The sequence below is a fragment of the Gopherus evgoodei genome, chromosome 1, assembly GCF_007399415.2.
Source record: "Gopherus evgoodei ecotype Sinaloan lineage chromosome 1, rGopEvg1_v1.p, whole genome shotgun sequence".
Classification (NCBI taxonomy): Eukaryota; Metazoa; Chordata; order Testudines; family Testudinidae; genus Gopherus; species Gopherus evgoodei.
In genome coordinates, this window is record NC_044322.1 from 127780535 (window position 1) to 127797490 (window position 16956).

Consider the following 16956-nt stretch of genomic DNA (forward strand, 5'->3'; position numbering starts at 1 on the left):
GAGTAAATGGTGGATTCTCTGTAACTTGAAGTCTTTAAACCATGATCTGAGGACTTCAGTAACTCAGCCAGAGGTCAGGGGTCTATTTCAGGAGTGGGTGAGGTTCTGTGGCCTGCAATGTGCAGGAGGTCAGACTATATGATCACAATGGTCCCTTCTGACCTTGAAGTCAATGAGTCTAAATAGCTTGAGTTAAAACTGACTCAGGGCCTATTCTGTGATCCAGCAAAGGACAGGACATGTAGCCTGGGGTGGGGGGAAGGAGCAATCCTTAGGGAAGTGTTAGAAGGTCTTTGTCCCACTAGACACCATATGACTTGGAGGCAAGTTCTAAGCAAAAGCTCTCATGAATTGGTGACCACTAGGAGAAAACAGCTAGCTACCCCCATAACTTTGACAGTGTTTAAAAAATAACAGTTGGAGTTACATCGTAAATATAGTGTCAGTGGGATCAAAATCCATCTCTGCTGCCCAGATAAGTAAAGTTTAGGTGACAGAGGCTATGCCAACTGACAATTAGCCTCTAGATGAATATGATTCTTAACATTCAGTACATTTAATATCATATTCACATCTTAATCATGCTGTCCTCACCATATCTTTTTAGTTAGCATCTGATTTTATGCAGATAGGAATAAAGCATTTTACACTTTTCAACTTTAGTAAAAGTGTAAGCAAATGCAATCCATGCCCACGAGAGAAGCCATAAGATGCAGCAGCCAATAAGCTAATTATTTTCAGAAAATAGTGGAATAATTGTTAAATGGCCCGAAGAACAGATGGAATTACAGCTTCCCTACACAAATATGACTGACAAAGCCCGGTTTGTTTAACTGAATGAGCAAACTAGTCCTGGCATTTACTGTGCTTATCATGAATATGTTTGTCCTATATTTGTCCTGAGTATACATAGTAAGGAATTCATGAAATATTAGATATGTTTCCATGTGTGTAAAGGAACTAATTAAAAAATTTCTGACAACAATTCTGAAGAAAAGTTGCATTAACAGGCCACATTTTAATAAATATATTAATTTCGTTTATAAATTCATCTGTGAATCTTGATTTTTTGGGGGTAATTTATTGTTCTTAATCATTTGTATTACAGTAGTACCTAGAGCAAGAAAACAGGATCAGGGCCCCATATTAATGAGCACCGAATAAAAAGTTATTCCCCAGTCCAAAAAGCTTAGAATCTGAAGACTTGCTGCTACAATTAGATTCACTCCTCCAAAGTCCCATGGAAATCAATGGAGCTCTGTTTGAATGTAGAGGTCAGCTTATATGAATCCACTCCAGGTTCAGAGCCATAGTAGGAGACAAAATGGTTTAAAAATGATCAGACAGTTTTTGACTGTTACACTAGTGTAAATCCAGAGTAACTTCAACAACTTTAGTGGAGAACAACTGAATTTACACTGTTCTAACTGAAACCCAAATCCCACCCTTTAGGAGAGAATCTGCAGGATAAGAGTATGCAGTTACACAGGATAGTTAGTCTACAAAACAGTAATTTCTGTTAAATTAGTTAAAAATATAGCTTTTGAAATTATTTGAATTATTTTTATTTTATCATCTGCCTGCTTTCACTTTTTTATTTTAATATCTGAAAATATCTTTTAAAAAAGTATTTACCTTTTACTTATTTCTATTTAAAAATATTTTAAAATCTACTTCCCTCTGCTTCCCAACTGCCTGTAATAGGGTAATTTGCTTCCTCGAGGGTCAGAGGCCAAGTCTAGTCAGCCCTAGTTATTAAGAATGAACAACAGAACAGGGATCAGCTGATTTTCTCTGAAGAGAATCAGGAAGTCAAACTGAGGGGGACTAAGACCGTTGCGGGTGCTGCAGAGAAAGGAGGAATGGTAGAGACTGCCAGACAGAGGATGGACACTTGACAGTAGCTTTGGAGGAAATATCCCTAAGAGCACAGACTAGGGCCTGCAGGGTAGCTGCCTAATGTTTTCATTTTGGTTGCCTGTTTTGGAAAAGAAATAAAGCCCTGCCAGAATGGTCTGTGAGACTGATATATTGTGTGCAGAGGTGGATTAGGGGTTGTGGGGTCCTGGACCAGAGCAAGTGGGGGCTCCTCCCCACCCCTTCTGTCTGCAGTCCCCCCTGCCCTTCACCTCAGTGCTCCTGCTGGGGAAATGGGATTGGGGTTCAGGGTCCCGACCCGGCGCTCCTGCCAGAGAACAGGGTCAGGGTGCGGGGGCTTGCCTAGTAATGTGTCTGTATGTAACGCATTTGGCTAGGCAATGGTTACTTGCTGCCATGAACTACCGCTGCTGTGCTTGATTCTTGAGAATAAATTGCAAGGAGCAAATAGTCCAACCTATAGCCAATGTGTTTCAATGTTAGCACTGAGCAATGTATATATGTATGTATTTCACAAATAAAAACTCATTTAATGTCAAAGACTCAGGTTTAGTAACAGGATCAAACACAAACTTCTGGTCAAACATGGATATGACAAAGAACAGTCTCACAGTTAGGGCTCTCGCAGCTGGGTGCAACTCCAGTTTTCATTGGGAAACCAGTTCCCAGGCGTGGAGTGTATGGGGTGGTATGAGGGACTGGTAACACATAGTCAATGCAGTGCGGCAGTTTGGGAGGGCATCGACTGGAGTTCTGTAGTGGCTGTAGGGGGTGTTGGGAATGGATTTGCTGTGATTCCAGGCTAACAAGGGACTTCAATATGTTTTTCTGGTCCTCAAGGAGCTTTCTCATCCACTCCTGCCTGTATGACCTTTCCTGGCTATCCAGCTGTATTCTTTCATTTATTGTCTCCCTCCATACTCTTGTTCCACTCTGTGCTGCATCTGTTGACTGCAGCACCTCACAAAACAGATCCTTCTTACTCCTCCTACATCACTGCCTTATCTGATGGAGGGCCTCCACCGGTGTGGAAGAGGGGGGTCCTCAAGGTCACAGCTGCAGAAGGCAAAGAAATAATGAACAGAGACAGTATTGTGAGTGTGCTCAGAGTCGTGAATCACAAACATAACATACACTTCTTTCTCATTGTCCCTTGGCTAGCACATAGGTTGCTGCAAGTCCCAGTTATAGTGAGTTTGTGGGGAAGAGGGAGTGGGCAAGGGAGAAAGAGCAAGAAGGGACAAAGGGTGGTTTGCAAAGGGAGTTACTATAAGAGACTAGGGAGCCTATTCTAAGATTGGTACCCTTTTCCACGGGCTAGGATAATCAAATCTGATATCTCTTCCACAGGCTAGGATAGTTAAACCCAATATAGTGGTTTACCCTCAGGGTGAACCACGATACAAGGGAGCATCTCATGCATGTGTCTGGCTTAAAACTAGCTTCATATGCCACATGCTTGTGTCCCAGCTGCTCTGGTCCTTACAGAAATAATTGCCTGGTGGCACAGCAAAGTTTCCTACAACAGGGGAGGTGAGGATAAATAAAGCAGCTCTCTCAAGAAACCTTAAGCAGAAGATTGCTGGATTCCTACAGCAAAGTTTCCTAGAGATCATTATGGAGAATTCCAGAGACATTGGGTGGACATTAACAAACTTCTTCACTGTGGACCCACTGTGTAAGTGGACAGACAATGCTGCTAATTTCTGGGACAGGCTAGACCCTCTCTGAAGTGGAAAAGAGGTCTTCACTCGCCGCGACACCAGACAACCTGCTACACACTGTCTTCCAGCTCCATCACCTCATCCACCTCTTCCTCACTGGGGCTGAGTCCACTACCTCCAAAGGTATCAATGGGGCTTTTGGTGGTAGAGGTGAGGTCACCGCTGAGGATGGCATACCGTTCCTCATAGCATCAGAGTGATGGCTGGTCTCCCTTGTCTTCTGCTATGCCTGCCTCCGCTCCTTGATTTTAGCACTACCCTGCTGCATGCCCCTTTTGTGCACCTTGTCCTGTATGTCACTAGCAATCAGCCCATAGGTATCAAAATTCTTATGGCTCATGCAAAGATATGAATGCACAGCATCCTCTCTCCATATACTCAGGAGATCCAACAGCTCTGGTGTGCTCCATGCAGGAGCGCATCTGCCGTGAAAAGACAGCATGGTCAGCTGGGAAGATGCTGAGTGAACTGTGAATGCGGAGCAAACAGGAAGAGGAATTTGAAAAATACCTGGTCCTTTAAATGGGGGAGAGGCACACACTTATTTACCTTCAGTGCAGGAGAGTTCAGACTGCGGACCAGAGCAGTCATGTTGGGCATTGTTGGACACCTCCTGGAGGCCAATTAGGGTGACATAACTAAGTGAGGTGTCTACATTAGCTCTGCATTGCTCTAACTATGTTGCAAAAAGCTCTATGCGGCTCATCTGGGTGGTTTTATAATGTCGGCATAGCTGGGGAGTTACATCGGCGGGAGAAGCATGTCCGTGGGTACACCTCCACTGTTCCATTGACAAAAGCTAAGTTTTGTTGGCAAAACTGTGTAGTGTAGACAAGGCCTTATGCTGTTAGTTCAGCAGTCACAGCTATGAGATATGATAAACATTAATTCACCAATAATTAACTTTTATCTTACTCTTCAATCACAGTGAATTCATATTTCCTCAAATTCTTATTTTATCTATCTATACATGTGCACATACACTTACACACACACACACACACACATGCGCACACGCACACGCACACATACATGCACAATCCATCATCTAGTCTTGGACTTTTGCGAGATATTGGACCTGAAACCTTTCACTGGTTTAGCATTGAACGTTGCCCTTTCTGCACTACAGAGCATTGTAATCTGAGAATAAAATTGCCATAGGGAAATACTCCACTTTTTTTTTATGAAACACACACACAAAAAAAGAACCTCCTCCCCTGCAAAAACATTAGTGCACCATAAAAATGGGGGCTTTTTGAAAGTTAGGCAGATGTTTAGAAAGTTAGAAATACTTGCAAGTAAGCTAGTGTGTGCAGAGTGCAGGTGAAACGGTTATGATAGATCTGCTACACAGGAGATTTATAACTCCCGTCAGTCCCCTCAACACTGCACTTCCCTTTCCCCAGGACAGGTGAGGAGAATGTTCCTGAACCAGGAAGTGGCCAGGCTCTGTTTGTGGAGAGGTGGCTGCATGGCAAGCAAAGAGTTGCAGGAAAGCTGAAGCAGTGGCCACATGGCAAACAGGGACCTGGAGAGAAGCTGGAGGCAAGAACAGGTGCAGAGCCATGTATAGAATGGACTGTGGCTGCTGAATATTATAGCTGGGTGCAGATCTGTATAGTACTTATGGGGGAGCAACAGCAATTGGGCAGGGAGCCAATGCAGAGGGACCCCAATGAGAAACACTAAGTGAGCCTGGGCTTGGAAACCTGCAATCTCCTGTTTGCTAGAAGAGACATTGGGCTGAAGAGAGCACCCCTGGCACTAGCTCTGAAGAGCCCTAACTCTCCATTTGAATGCCCCAAGTGCCAGAACATTTACTACTGTGACTCACTTTGAACTGTTAAAGCCTCTATAGCTAGGGTATCTGCAACTTTTCCCTTTCCTGCCAGCCCTAGTAAAATATTTTTTCTCTTAGCCTGTATCTGAGTGGTTACTGGGGCACATCAGGGATAGCACCTACAAGGCCTAGCTGCTGAAACATCTGTGATGCTTGCCTCCAAATCTTGGTACACCCAACACACTAGTGGTTTGGAGCAGCCACTGTGTAGTTATACAGTCAAAATGTAGGAGATTAAAGTAATTTATCACATAGCTCCCTAATCCATCACATAGTTATCACCAGTACATAAGCGATGAGCTAGACAGGTGGACAAGATTACAAAAGTTGTAAGGAAGGCTTCCTCCAGACCATTGTATGTTTTAATCATTCTACACATTAACTTGAATTTAAAGGTGCTAAACTAAATTGAGAAGAAAAGTAGCTAATAGCGTTCTGGTTTTCATGCTTCTGGCACTGCAGATGTTTTGAAGATTAGTCTATTTATGTTCACCCATTTTAATACATTATGCTTAGTTAAACTAAGTGGTACTGCTTAGAATTTCTTTACTGTCCAGATTAACATCAGTGCAAAGTGTTATCTTCTCAGGCTTGATGTTTTTAAGGATTCTGAAGAACTCTCTGACTAAACAGAATCTAAAGCAAGAAGTCAGAATCCCTTCTAGTGGTGTTTTTTTAATCAGGAACTCAAGCCAGTCTGATTCTGTCAGTCACATGCTCTGCCTTCTGACTGCTCTGATCACTCTGCCAGGCAAATGAAGCTGGAGTAGCAACTGAAGTGTAAATTCAGCTCTGAGTTTTCTCATGGCTGAATTACTCCTTCCACCTGAACAGGTGGAACCTACAAGTTGTTATGAGCAACTGAAGAATCCTTTAGAAAAGTCCTAACATCTAAGAAAAAGAGTATTAAATTTGAAAGCCTATATTTGTTCATATAGAAAGAGTCTCTTCTGAACAATTTTGCTTCATTATTTATTTATACAAATTAAAAAAACACAGAATCTGGCATTTTTTTCACTCCTGAAATCCTCTCACTGCCTTTAGAGCATTTAGAGCAGGTCCTCAATGAATCCATTTTGAAGCACTTGGAGGAGAGGAAGGTGATCAGGAACACTCAACATGGATTCACCAGGGTCAAGTATAGGGGCAAGGTTGCGGAAGACTGGCAAGGAGCTAAGTGGCAGACCGAGTATGTGATTGAATGTGGATGGAAGATGCAATCTGTTCAGTGAACTTTGCCTGATAGACCTTGCTAAGATATGGTTTAGTACAGTTCAGCATGTTTTTGTCTGTAAATAAGGTAGTTTAGATAGTATGTACAATTTATGAATGTAATGAATGCAGCCAGCCATTGACCCTGTATAACCCTGAAATAAGCGCAGGGGATATAACATTGCAAAGAACCTCCATCAGGGGAGTTCTGCCTGATCAGCTGTCCCGGATGGCCAGAGTCCCCCACAATCCCTCCGCGCATCTCGGGGACTCCCCGTGCAGCTTGGAGTGTAAGTCCTTCTCTCAGTAAAGCTTTGCTTATTATTTTCAGGCTGAGCATCATTCTTTCGCCGGTATCTCGGCCTCCCTTGCTGGCACAGCAAGTCATGACTGACCAACATGACTGCCTTCTGTAATGAGATAACTGGGTCTGTGGATATGGGCAAAGTGGTGGATGTGATATAACTTGACTTTAGCAAAGCTTTTTATAAGTCTCCCACAGTATTCTTGCAAGCAAGTTTAAAAAGTATGGATTGGATGAATGGAGTATAAGGTGGATAGAAAGCTGATGAGATTGTCAGGCTTAACAGGTAGTGATCAATCGTTGGCAACCAGTACCAAGTGGAGTGCCCCAGGGGTCGGTCCTGGGGACGGTTTTGTTCAACGTCTTCATTAATGATCTGGATGATGGGATGGATTGCACTCTCAGCAAGTTCACAGATGACACTAAGCTGGGTGGAGAGACAGATATGCTGGAAGGTAGGGATATGGTCCAGATTGACCTAGACAAATTGGAGGATTGGACCAAAAGAAATCTGATGAGGTTCAACAAGGACAAGTACAGAGTCCTGCACTTAGGATGGAAGAATCGCATGCACTGCTACAGGCTGGGAACCGACTGGCTAAGCAGCAGTTCTGCAGAAAAGGACCTGGAGATTACAGTGAATGAGAAGCTGTATATGAATCAACAGTGTTTCCTTGTTGCCAAGAAGGCTAATGGTATATTGGGCTGTATTAGTAGGAGCATTGCCAGCAGATTGAGGGACATGATCATTCCCCTCTATTCATCACTGGTGAGGCCACATCTGGAGTATTGCATCCAGTTTTGGGCCCCCAACTACAGAAAGGATGTGGACAAATTGGAGAGAGTGCAGCAGAGAGCGACAAAAATGATTAAGGTGCTGGGGAACATGATTTATGAGGAGAGGTTGAGGGAACTGGACCTATTAGGTTGCAGAAGAGAAGAGTGAGGGGGAATTTGATTGCAGCCTTCAACTACCCGAAGAGGAGTCCAAAGAGGATAGATGTAGGCTGTTCTCAGTGGTGGCAGATAACAGAACAAGAAGCAATGGTCTCAAGTTACAGTGGGGGAAGTCTAGGTTGGATATTAAGAAAAACTATTTCACTAGGAGGATGTGAAGCACTGGAATGGGTTATGGGAGGTGGTGGAATAGCCATCTTTAGAGGTTTTTAAGGCCTCACTTGACAAAGCCCTGGCTGGGGTGATTTAGTCAGTGTTGAGTAGGGGTTTGGACTAGATGACCTCCTGAGGTCTCTTCCAACCCTAATTTTCTCTGATTCTATGAAGGCTGTCAAACAGCCCTGATATTGATACAAAATGGTCAACACTCCCATGCCCAGTAGGTGAATTAGACTGAAATTATTAATTTTCACCTTTTGTCTATAAGTGGAATGTTTTGCATTAAGACTATGAAGTCCTGTACAATTTGTTACCAGCATCAGTTCTTCCACTTGGGCACATACATATCTAACTGATGAAGTCAAGATTCTGAAAGGCTGTTATGCTTGAAAGGCAGTGTGATCCAGTAGATGAATCATGGGCTTAGAAATTAAAGGCTTGAGTTCTAATCCTGATTGTCCATACTGGTCATTCTGCAGGGTTTTACTCATTTTCCTTTCTAGGTCATTAATAAATACATCCAACACTCCTGGGCCTAGTGTAGCACCTTGAAACACCCAACTGTTAACTTTTTGCTGTGATGGAAATTGATGTTTAATTCTACTTTTTTCTTTCATTCTGCTAGCTAGATTTTGATCCATGACAACACTGTGCCTATCATCCAAGGACTACTTAGCTTTTTTAGTAGCTAGACTCTTGGACAGGACCTTGTGAAAGGCCTTTTGGAAGTCTAAGTAAATGTCAATAATTTCTCCTTTGAACATGTGAATAACAGACTGAGAAAGAATTATGTGCTCAGGGTGACACTATTTTTCTTTGATGAAATGGTGCTGGTTATACCCTAGCATAGCCAACCATTTTGTTACTTTGGTTTTAATTAATTGCTTTGAGTTTTGTAGGCACAGATGTTATGTTTATTGGTCTATAATTCCTTGACCATTCCTTAAGCCCTCTTTTAAATATAGGGCTAACATATGGTACCTTCCAACCCTCTAGAACAGTGTTTCCCAAACTTGGGATGCCGCTTGTGTAGGGAAAGCCCCTAGTAGGCCGGGCTGGTTTGTTTACCTGATGTGTTCGCAGGTCTGGCCGATCACGGCTCCCACTGGCCGCGGTTCACTGCTCCAGGCCAATGGGAGCTGCTGGAAGTGGCGCAGGCTAAGGGACATGCTGGCCGCTGATTAGCCAGATCTGCTGATGCAGCAGGTAAACAAACTGGCCTGGCCCGCCAGAGGCTTTCCCTACACAAGTGGAATCCCAAGTTTGGGAAACACTGATTTAGAACAATGGCTATTTTTAATGAGATTGTACATTTTTGTTAGCAGCTCAGCTACTCCATTCTTGAGCTCCTTCAGAACTCTGAGGTGTTCACTAGCTATTGCTTTTTAAATTATCAGTTTGCTCCAGCACCTCTTCCTCTGAGACCTCAATCACTGATGGTACCTCATCTTGCTTGCCAGAAAAAGGCAGGTCCAGGGCAACTATCAGCCCAACTTCCTCAGAAGAGAAGACAGATTCAAGAAATTCATTAAGCTTCTCAATATACCCCTCAGTTCTTATTGGAAGGAAAAATGGTTGTTCCTGGGACTATATTTATTTCAATTCTTGCCCTTTCTTTCACAGAGGAGTAAGAAGGGACAGAGCTGTGAAACAGAAGTAGGAGGCCTGTGCTGGAAGGGCGACCTTGCTAATGGAGGAACATAACTAGGGGAATATGAATTGGAGGGACAAAATGAATGGTTGTGTGGGTGAGTTTCTGTGGCCTGCAATGTGCAGGAGGTGTGACTGGAAGATCATGATTGTCCCTTCTGGCCTTAAAGTCTATGAGTTGAGGTGTGAAAATGGAAGTAAAGGCAGAGCTGCAGTTATTAGCAGAAGTAGGCAGAGAGCAAGAATGGAAAGATAATAGTAACAGGACTGAGTGGGGAACAGGTCTTCAGTATCTTCTCTCCACCCACCCCTTATACCAGATGGAGCTGGTGTCTTATCAAAGATCTGACGACAGGTGAAGACACGCAGGACTACAGATGGAATGGGTAGAGCCCTGTGCAGATACAAAATTTGTATCTGCATCTGATCCGCGATCTGCAAAAATGGTCTGTGGATATCCAGGGATTTGCAGGACTCTAAGCATGGGAGCTAGAAAGTGGATATGCCTTCATAGCCCCAACAGTAACATACAGCCATCAGAACTGCCCTTCACTGGACTCTGTCTTTGCTGACGGCAGTGTATTTTATTAGCCCCCAAACTAGGTAATGACACCTATCTGTAACCTTGTCATCCCCTCCCTGTGTTTGTTCTCTCATTCTGTTGTCTTTTGTCACATAAGTCTTTGGGGCAGGGACTGTCTTTTTATGTAAATACATATGTGCCCAACACAAAGGGGCTAGCATAATACAAGTAATTAATAATATAATGCAGGATGTGTGTCTTGGAAGTTCAAGAAAATGGAACAATGCAAAGCTGCAACAGACCCAAGGGTTTAGGCAAAAGTGACAATACATAGAGTAAAAATATCCACCATGATGTCTATAAAGTTAAGCATCTAAAGCCATATTTAGGAACCTATAAGTAGCCTGGTTTGGAGAAGTACTGAACTTCCACAGCTCCCACTGACTTCAAGTATTTGTGTTTCTGAATTACAATAACAAATAAGGGTTACACTATTTTTAAAACAATATAATTTGCAACACTCACTTGTGTTCATGATTTCATCATTGTAGTATATATTAAATACATTGAGTTCCTAGACAAAAACTGCATAAAACTGGAGTTAATATTGGAAATACAGACCACTAATTATTGAACTTACAAACCTAGGTTACTCACAGTTAAGGTTGAACTTAGCTATCCAAACATACTAAAGTACAGAAGTGCACACTTAGGGTACTCAAACACCCTTAAATTTGCCCTGTCACAGATTCTTGAATCTCTGCTTATATTTAAAACTCATTGAAATCTTGTGCTTAGGCTATATTGGGCAGGAGTGGGCTGGATTAATAGTGATTAACATACTGGTTGAAACTCAGTGAGATTTAGGCCTCTAATTGTCTAATCTTTTGAAAATGGGACTTTGGTAAATATTTCAAAAGCATTTTTCAGAAATATAGCTAAATTACAGTTTTCATTTTAACTGGCTCTTATAATGTGCAGAGTATGGTAGTTTTGTGTCATGAAGGACTGAGATTTCTAGGTTTAGTTTTGTTAAGAATTGGAAAGAAAATAAAAAATTTCAAAGTTCTCTATAAAGGAAAGTTCCTCCAGAAATGTTTGAAATACTTTGTTTTGAAAAAATAATAAGCAATATTTCATTTAACTTTAATTTTGTAATGTGTTATATTAAATGAATTCTTAACAAAAATTGTTTCAAAATGAAAATCAAAGTATTTCTGAAAGATCCAAAATTTTGCTTAGGAAACAAACCTGAAAAGTTCATATAACATCTCATTTTAATAATAGACCCAATTTCACAAAACATATTGATTTTGACAGAACTTCACATTCAATGGAATGTGGTTCTCTAGCCTACTGTATTTGATGCCCCTCTTTTAAAAAAACAATCCCAGTATGCTGTAAAGAATAAGAGAGATGATCACATGCTCACAGCAGCAGTGCTTTTGATAACATGAACTAATGTACGTCTCCTATGCCAAATGCTTAAGAGCCTTTCTCCCGAAACCTGTTTGCTTCATTAGGTAAAGCAAAGCTTTCTTGGCCTCTTGCCATTTCTATTACTGTCCCAAGGTGGTTTGTATAGAAGGTGCATTGAATCATGCACCACCAACAGCAAACAGATCTATTCTTAAATGAATTGCCAACATATCAAGAACCTTCCAGCCTCTCCATTTATTTCTTTCCTGTGTTTACCTTTTATTGGTTGGTTGGTGATCAATAAGTTATACCAGTGTTTGTCAATCTATTCCATACCAATAGTCATCATGCACCCATCTGAGATTTAGCCAGGACTCCCAACCCAGTTAGAAATACAGAAAGGGCAGAATGGTCACAGTCTCCAGATGGAAAATTCTCATTTCCTCATGTGTAATTCCTCTGATGAGAGTGTAGGAAAATAAATAAGCCCCATAAGTGCTCAGTGAGTAGATATTTTTCATATTCAAGTTCTTACTCATGTAGCTCCATTCCAATTTTAAAGATCTATTTTGGTAACAGTGATCAAATTTTGCTGACAGATCAGTACCCCTGGAGAGGAACAGCACAACTTGTCTCCCCCCTCCGCCACATAAAATATTAATTATCATAAAAGACTGCTCTGAGCAGAAACTGTCTCTTATAATACAAGTAATGCGGTGATAATGCATGTTACTACCTTGATGAATCTGACTTTCGGAAAGGCAATTCAGTTTAAAAACCACAAAACAAAAAGCCCAATAAAACATGTAAGTTTCCTGCACAGTAGCTCTTTGTGATTAGAATAATAAATAGTAAAATATTCCCAGATAACTCATGGCACTTGAAAGCTTAGGCCAGATCCTCAGCAGGTGCCAATCAGCAGAGCTAATTTCAAAGGAACTAGTCTGATTATCTTCAGCTGTGTATATGGCCCCTTATTTCTACTGTACCAGAAATATCTTGGCGGTCATCATGTAGAGTTCTGGCTGAACTTCTTATCTGGATTGGGCTGGAAAATGGTTATTTTTGCTGTGGGAAAATTTATACCTTTATTTGCGAGTGGAGGAGTAAGAAAATGGTCAACCACTTTAGTTTGCAATGAAAATTCAATTTTCCTCAGAAAGCAGACACTTCACAAGAAATTTTATGTAACTGAAAACAAATGACAGTGAAACAATTTTGATGGAAAAAGTTCCAACTACCACTTCTCATATCCAAGTACACACATTGACTAAACAGTCTTTCCTGTTGCATGTATAAACCCATCTACAATCACTCTTAACAGTGCAGGATAGCCATGAAAAGAATGTAGGGGTAGCCTTATGCATTATATTTCTTCAAAAATTTCATGGGTAAATGCTACAGCTGGTCTTCAAACTGACCTTGGGCAATTTAGTCAGATCGAATAGTAGATACTGTAACAAACACAGTTTGTACTTAAGCCAGACTATTCCCCTTAAGAAACTAGCTATTCCACTCGGCTGGGGGAGGGGGGTATCTTCTTTATCCTGATACAATGATGTAATATTTCTACTTCCCTGCACCACTTTCACACGCAGATACACCCGCACACAGCCAGCCCCAGAATGAAGTATTAGCCTTCTGGCTGTTCTACTTTTCAGTGGCTGCCAACAGCTTCTCAGGACCATTCTGGAAACTGGAGAACTATAGAAATGCCCCATCCACATCCCATTTCTCACCTATGCATGCACAAATGCAGCCACATGAACATATACACATGGTGTGTATGCATGGGTGTATATTCACTCATTTAAAATTGTTACTCTAATAAGCTTGGTAAATAAATTAAGCATAAGCTTCTTGAAATGAAGATGCATTAAAATTCAGGAAATGGAGGTATGAAATGCGCTGTTCCACTATGATCATAAAAAGAAAGACATCTTCTGATCTGAGCCAGCTCTGTGGAACATATGCCCAGTGCTTTGTTACTTCCAGATGGGAAAGCTAGCAAATGTAATGACCCTCTCCCCACAGATCTCTACGCCTGTATTCCAGCAGGCTGGGCAGCTAATGCACTACTAGCCACATAATTACTAAACAGGTGTCTTTCAGGCAAGGAATACAGCGGGAACAAGCTTCCAAGGCAGCTGCTTCATGAAAAAAAACACAGTCAAATTACGGAGGAAATTTTCTTAAAAAGCAGGGCGGAGGGCACACACACACCAAGAAGGCAAAATACATAATCTTTTATCTATTCTCGCCAATCTCCCCCCAAAAAATAAAGTCTGGTTATCGACAGAAGTTTAAGCAGATTAAATTCCCACCCCACACTGAACAAAACCTAGAAACAATTTAATCCAAATGTAGCACCTCCTTGGGATTGGTTTTATTGGAAACTTAAATAACTAGGTTTTCTTCCTTAAGGCCTGGTTTGCACATTTTTAGCAATAAAACAGTATCAGTTAGGGGTATGATTTCTCTCCTCCCCCGAATAGTGATACTAGTACAATTCTTGGTGTGGATGCAGTTATACAGGTATAGCTTGTTTCTTTTCCCATATAGGGATAAGCTATGTCTCTATAGGCACTCATAATGGTATAGTTGCATCCACACAAGGGAGGCTATACTGGTTTAATTATAGTATAATTAAAGCATTATAAGCTGTGTCCATACAACGCTTAAGGCTGCGACAAGTGTTAACAACAGGAATCTTTCTGGCCTACATTCCAGTCCCCTCTAAACATCATTTCCTCCCCCATTTTACATTTAGACTGATGATAACACGCCAAACCTCCTGCAATGACTAAGAAGGAGACCAGAGGTCTAGTAATAAGAGCTGTCAAACAATACTAGAAAACAAATTTAATTTATTATAAATATTTTAGATGTTTTTCAACATTTTCAAATATATCAAGTTCAATTGTAACACAGATTACAAAGTGTACAGTGCTCACTTATTATTTTTATATTTACATTGTAAAAATATTTACATTTTAAAAATTAGAAGAAATAGTATTTTTCTGTTCACCTCATACAAGTACTGTAGTGCAATCTACATCATGAAAGAACAATTTACAAATGTAGATTTTTTTTTTACATAACTGCACTGAAAAACAAAACCATGCAAAACTTTAGAGCTTACAAGTCAAAGCATGAAGGGGCATATGAATGTTTAGCATATGTGAATGCCTGTTCTCACTTTCAAGTGACATTGTAAATAAGAAGCGGACAGCATTATCTCCCATAAATGTGAACAAACTTCTTTGTCTTAGCAATTGGTTGAACAAGAACTTGGACTGAGTGGACTTGTCTGAGGTGAATGTTCTATAATATCTGAATGTATCACAACACATGCATTTTTTAACTGTCATCCCCTTTCTTTGCTCTCACACACTTAAAAAAAAGACCCAATGGATTCAATGCTCATGGAAGATGCTTTACTGAAAGTTCGAAGGTATCTGAATCACGGAATATCAGGGTTGGAAGGGGCCCAAGCAGGTCATCTAGTCCAACCCCCTGCTCAAAGCAGGATGAATCCCCAGACAGATTTTTACCCCAGTTCCCTAAATGCCCCCCAAGGGTTGGACTCACAACCCTGGGTTTAGCAGGCCAATCCTCAAACCATTGAGCTATAAGTCATCTGCTTCCCAGAAAATGCAAACAGGAAATGGGTATGTTTTCCCACAATTGTACCTCAATGCTGTTTTATTTCACTTTCCAAGCCCATTCAATCTTTGGCCTTCTCCTACCAAATAGTGCTAATTGCACTGGGGGACACCATTTCATTAGAAAGTGGACTGAGTGGAGACCACCAACTTACTATATATATCACTAGTGATTTAATAGGTGGTGTTCTGCTGTAATGCTCAGAGTAAGCTTTCTGGCAGGCTATGCAGTGCTTTAAATACCTCTGCATCAGATAGTCACAGGTCACTTTTTCAGTTTAATACCTTAGTCACACAGCATCCCACACTGACGTTCAACATAATGTTAATTGGCCTTTTGATCAAACTAGAATAGTACTTCTCAAGCTTTGGTCCATTGAGAGATGACTGGTCACATGGTGCTTGTTTCTCCTATTTTCTTCCAGCTACTTCTCTAGATGTCCAGACTGCTTATTGCAAAGAGAAATGTACTGTCAGACTGAGTGTACAGGGGAGAAGGGAGAAAAAATATACCGATGAACTGGGAATCATGTGAAGGTGACTGAGAAGAGTGAGCAGGGAAGAAAGTGTTGGCAGCAAGGGAATAGGGGTCAGATTCTAGCGTTGCATGCACGGGAAGTGGACAGGTAAGGGTCTGGGCAGCAGGGAAACAAAGAACAAAAGGAGATGAATGTAATTGTTTTGTCAAAATTATCAAATGCATTTAAAAATGCTCTCAAATATAAGTTTTCCTTATAAGCATTCATTGTAATTGCCATAGCCAATGGCATCGTGATTTGAAGGTGAAGATGGGAGGTGTTGCATTTCTTAATGGTAATAGTATTGTGGTGGTGCTTAGAGGCCCCATTCAGGGATAAAGGCCCCATTGTGATGGCCCTGTACAAACAAACAAACAAACAAAACAAGAGATGGTCCCTTCTCCATATAGTTTAGAATTGAAGACCAGGAACAATCCTTTCCTTTTCAGTAAGGTCACACAGCTCAGCCACCAAGATCCTGAGTGAAGAGTTTCCTTTTTTCCCCATTTCATTAGACTCTAGCTAATCTTGTGTCAGAATCAGCCCAGAGGGAGGGGAGAAAAAAACAAATCAAACTAACCAACCAACCAACCTTTTCCAAAGCAAAGTTTGGGAACAGAGGACATTTGATTAATGAACTTATCAAAGAAATTCAGTCAAAAGCCCAGCAGTAATGAAAATACATTGTTTGGATAACCAATGACTTGTGCAGCTCTGGGTCACTAAAATAGAAATCTCAGAAATATAAAGAGTGAACAAAACAAAACAGAAAAAAATAAAATTGTCCAGAATAAAAATATCAACCTGTACTTAACACTGAGGATGCTCATCTGCATGTGCTTAACACATAAGTTTTGAGATTGGAAATCTTGGAGTTAGATTTTTTGCCTGTTTCATTTTCCAACACAATACAGTTTCAGGGAAATAGGAACATGCAATATGCGCTGAAACCAGTGTCACTTTGCTGAATCTAATACATTGCCAATTGCCCCTGAAAATCAATATCTTCCAGCTGATCAAAACTATTATATATCTTCCAACTGATCAAAACGATTATATATCAATATAAATCTTTCAAAATCATATTTTTATGTAATCCTATAACTT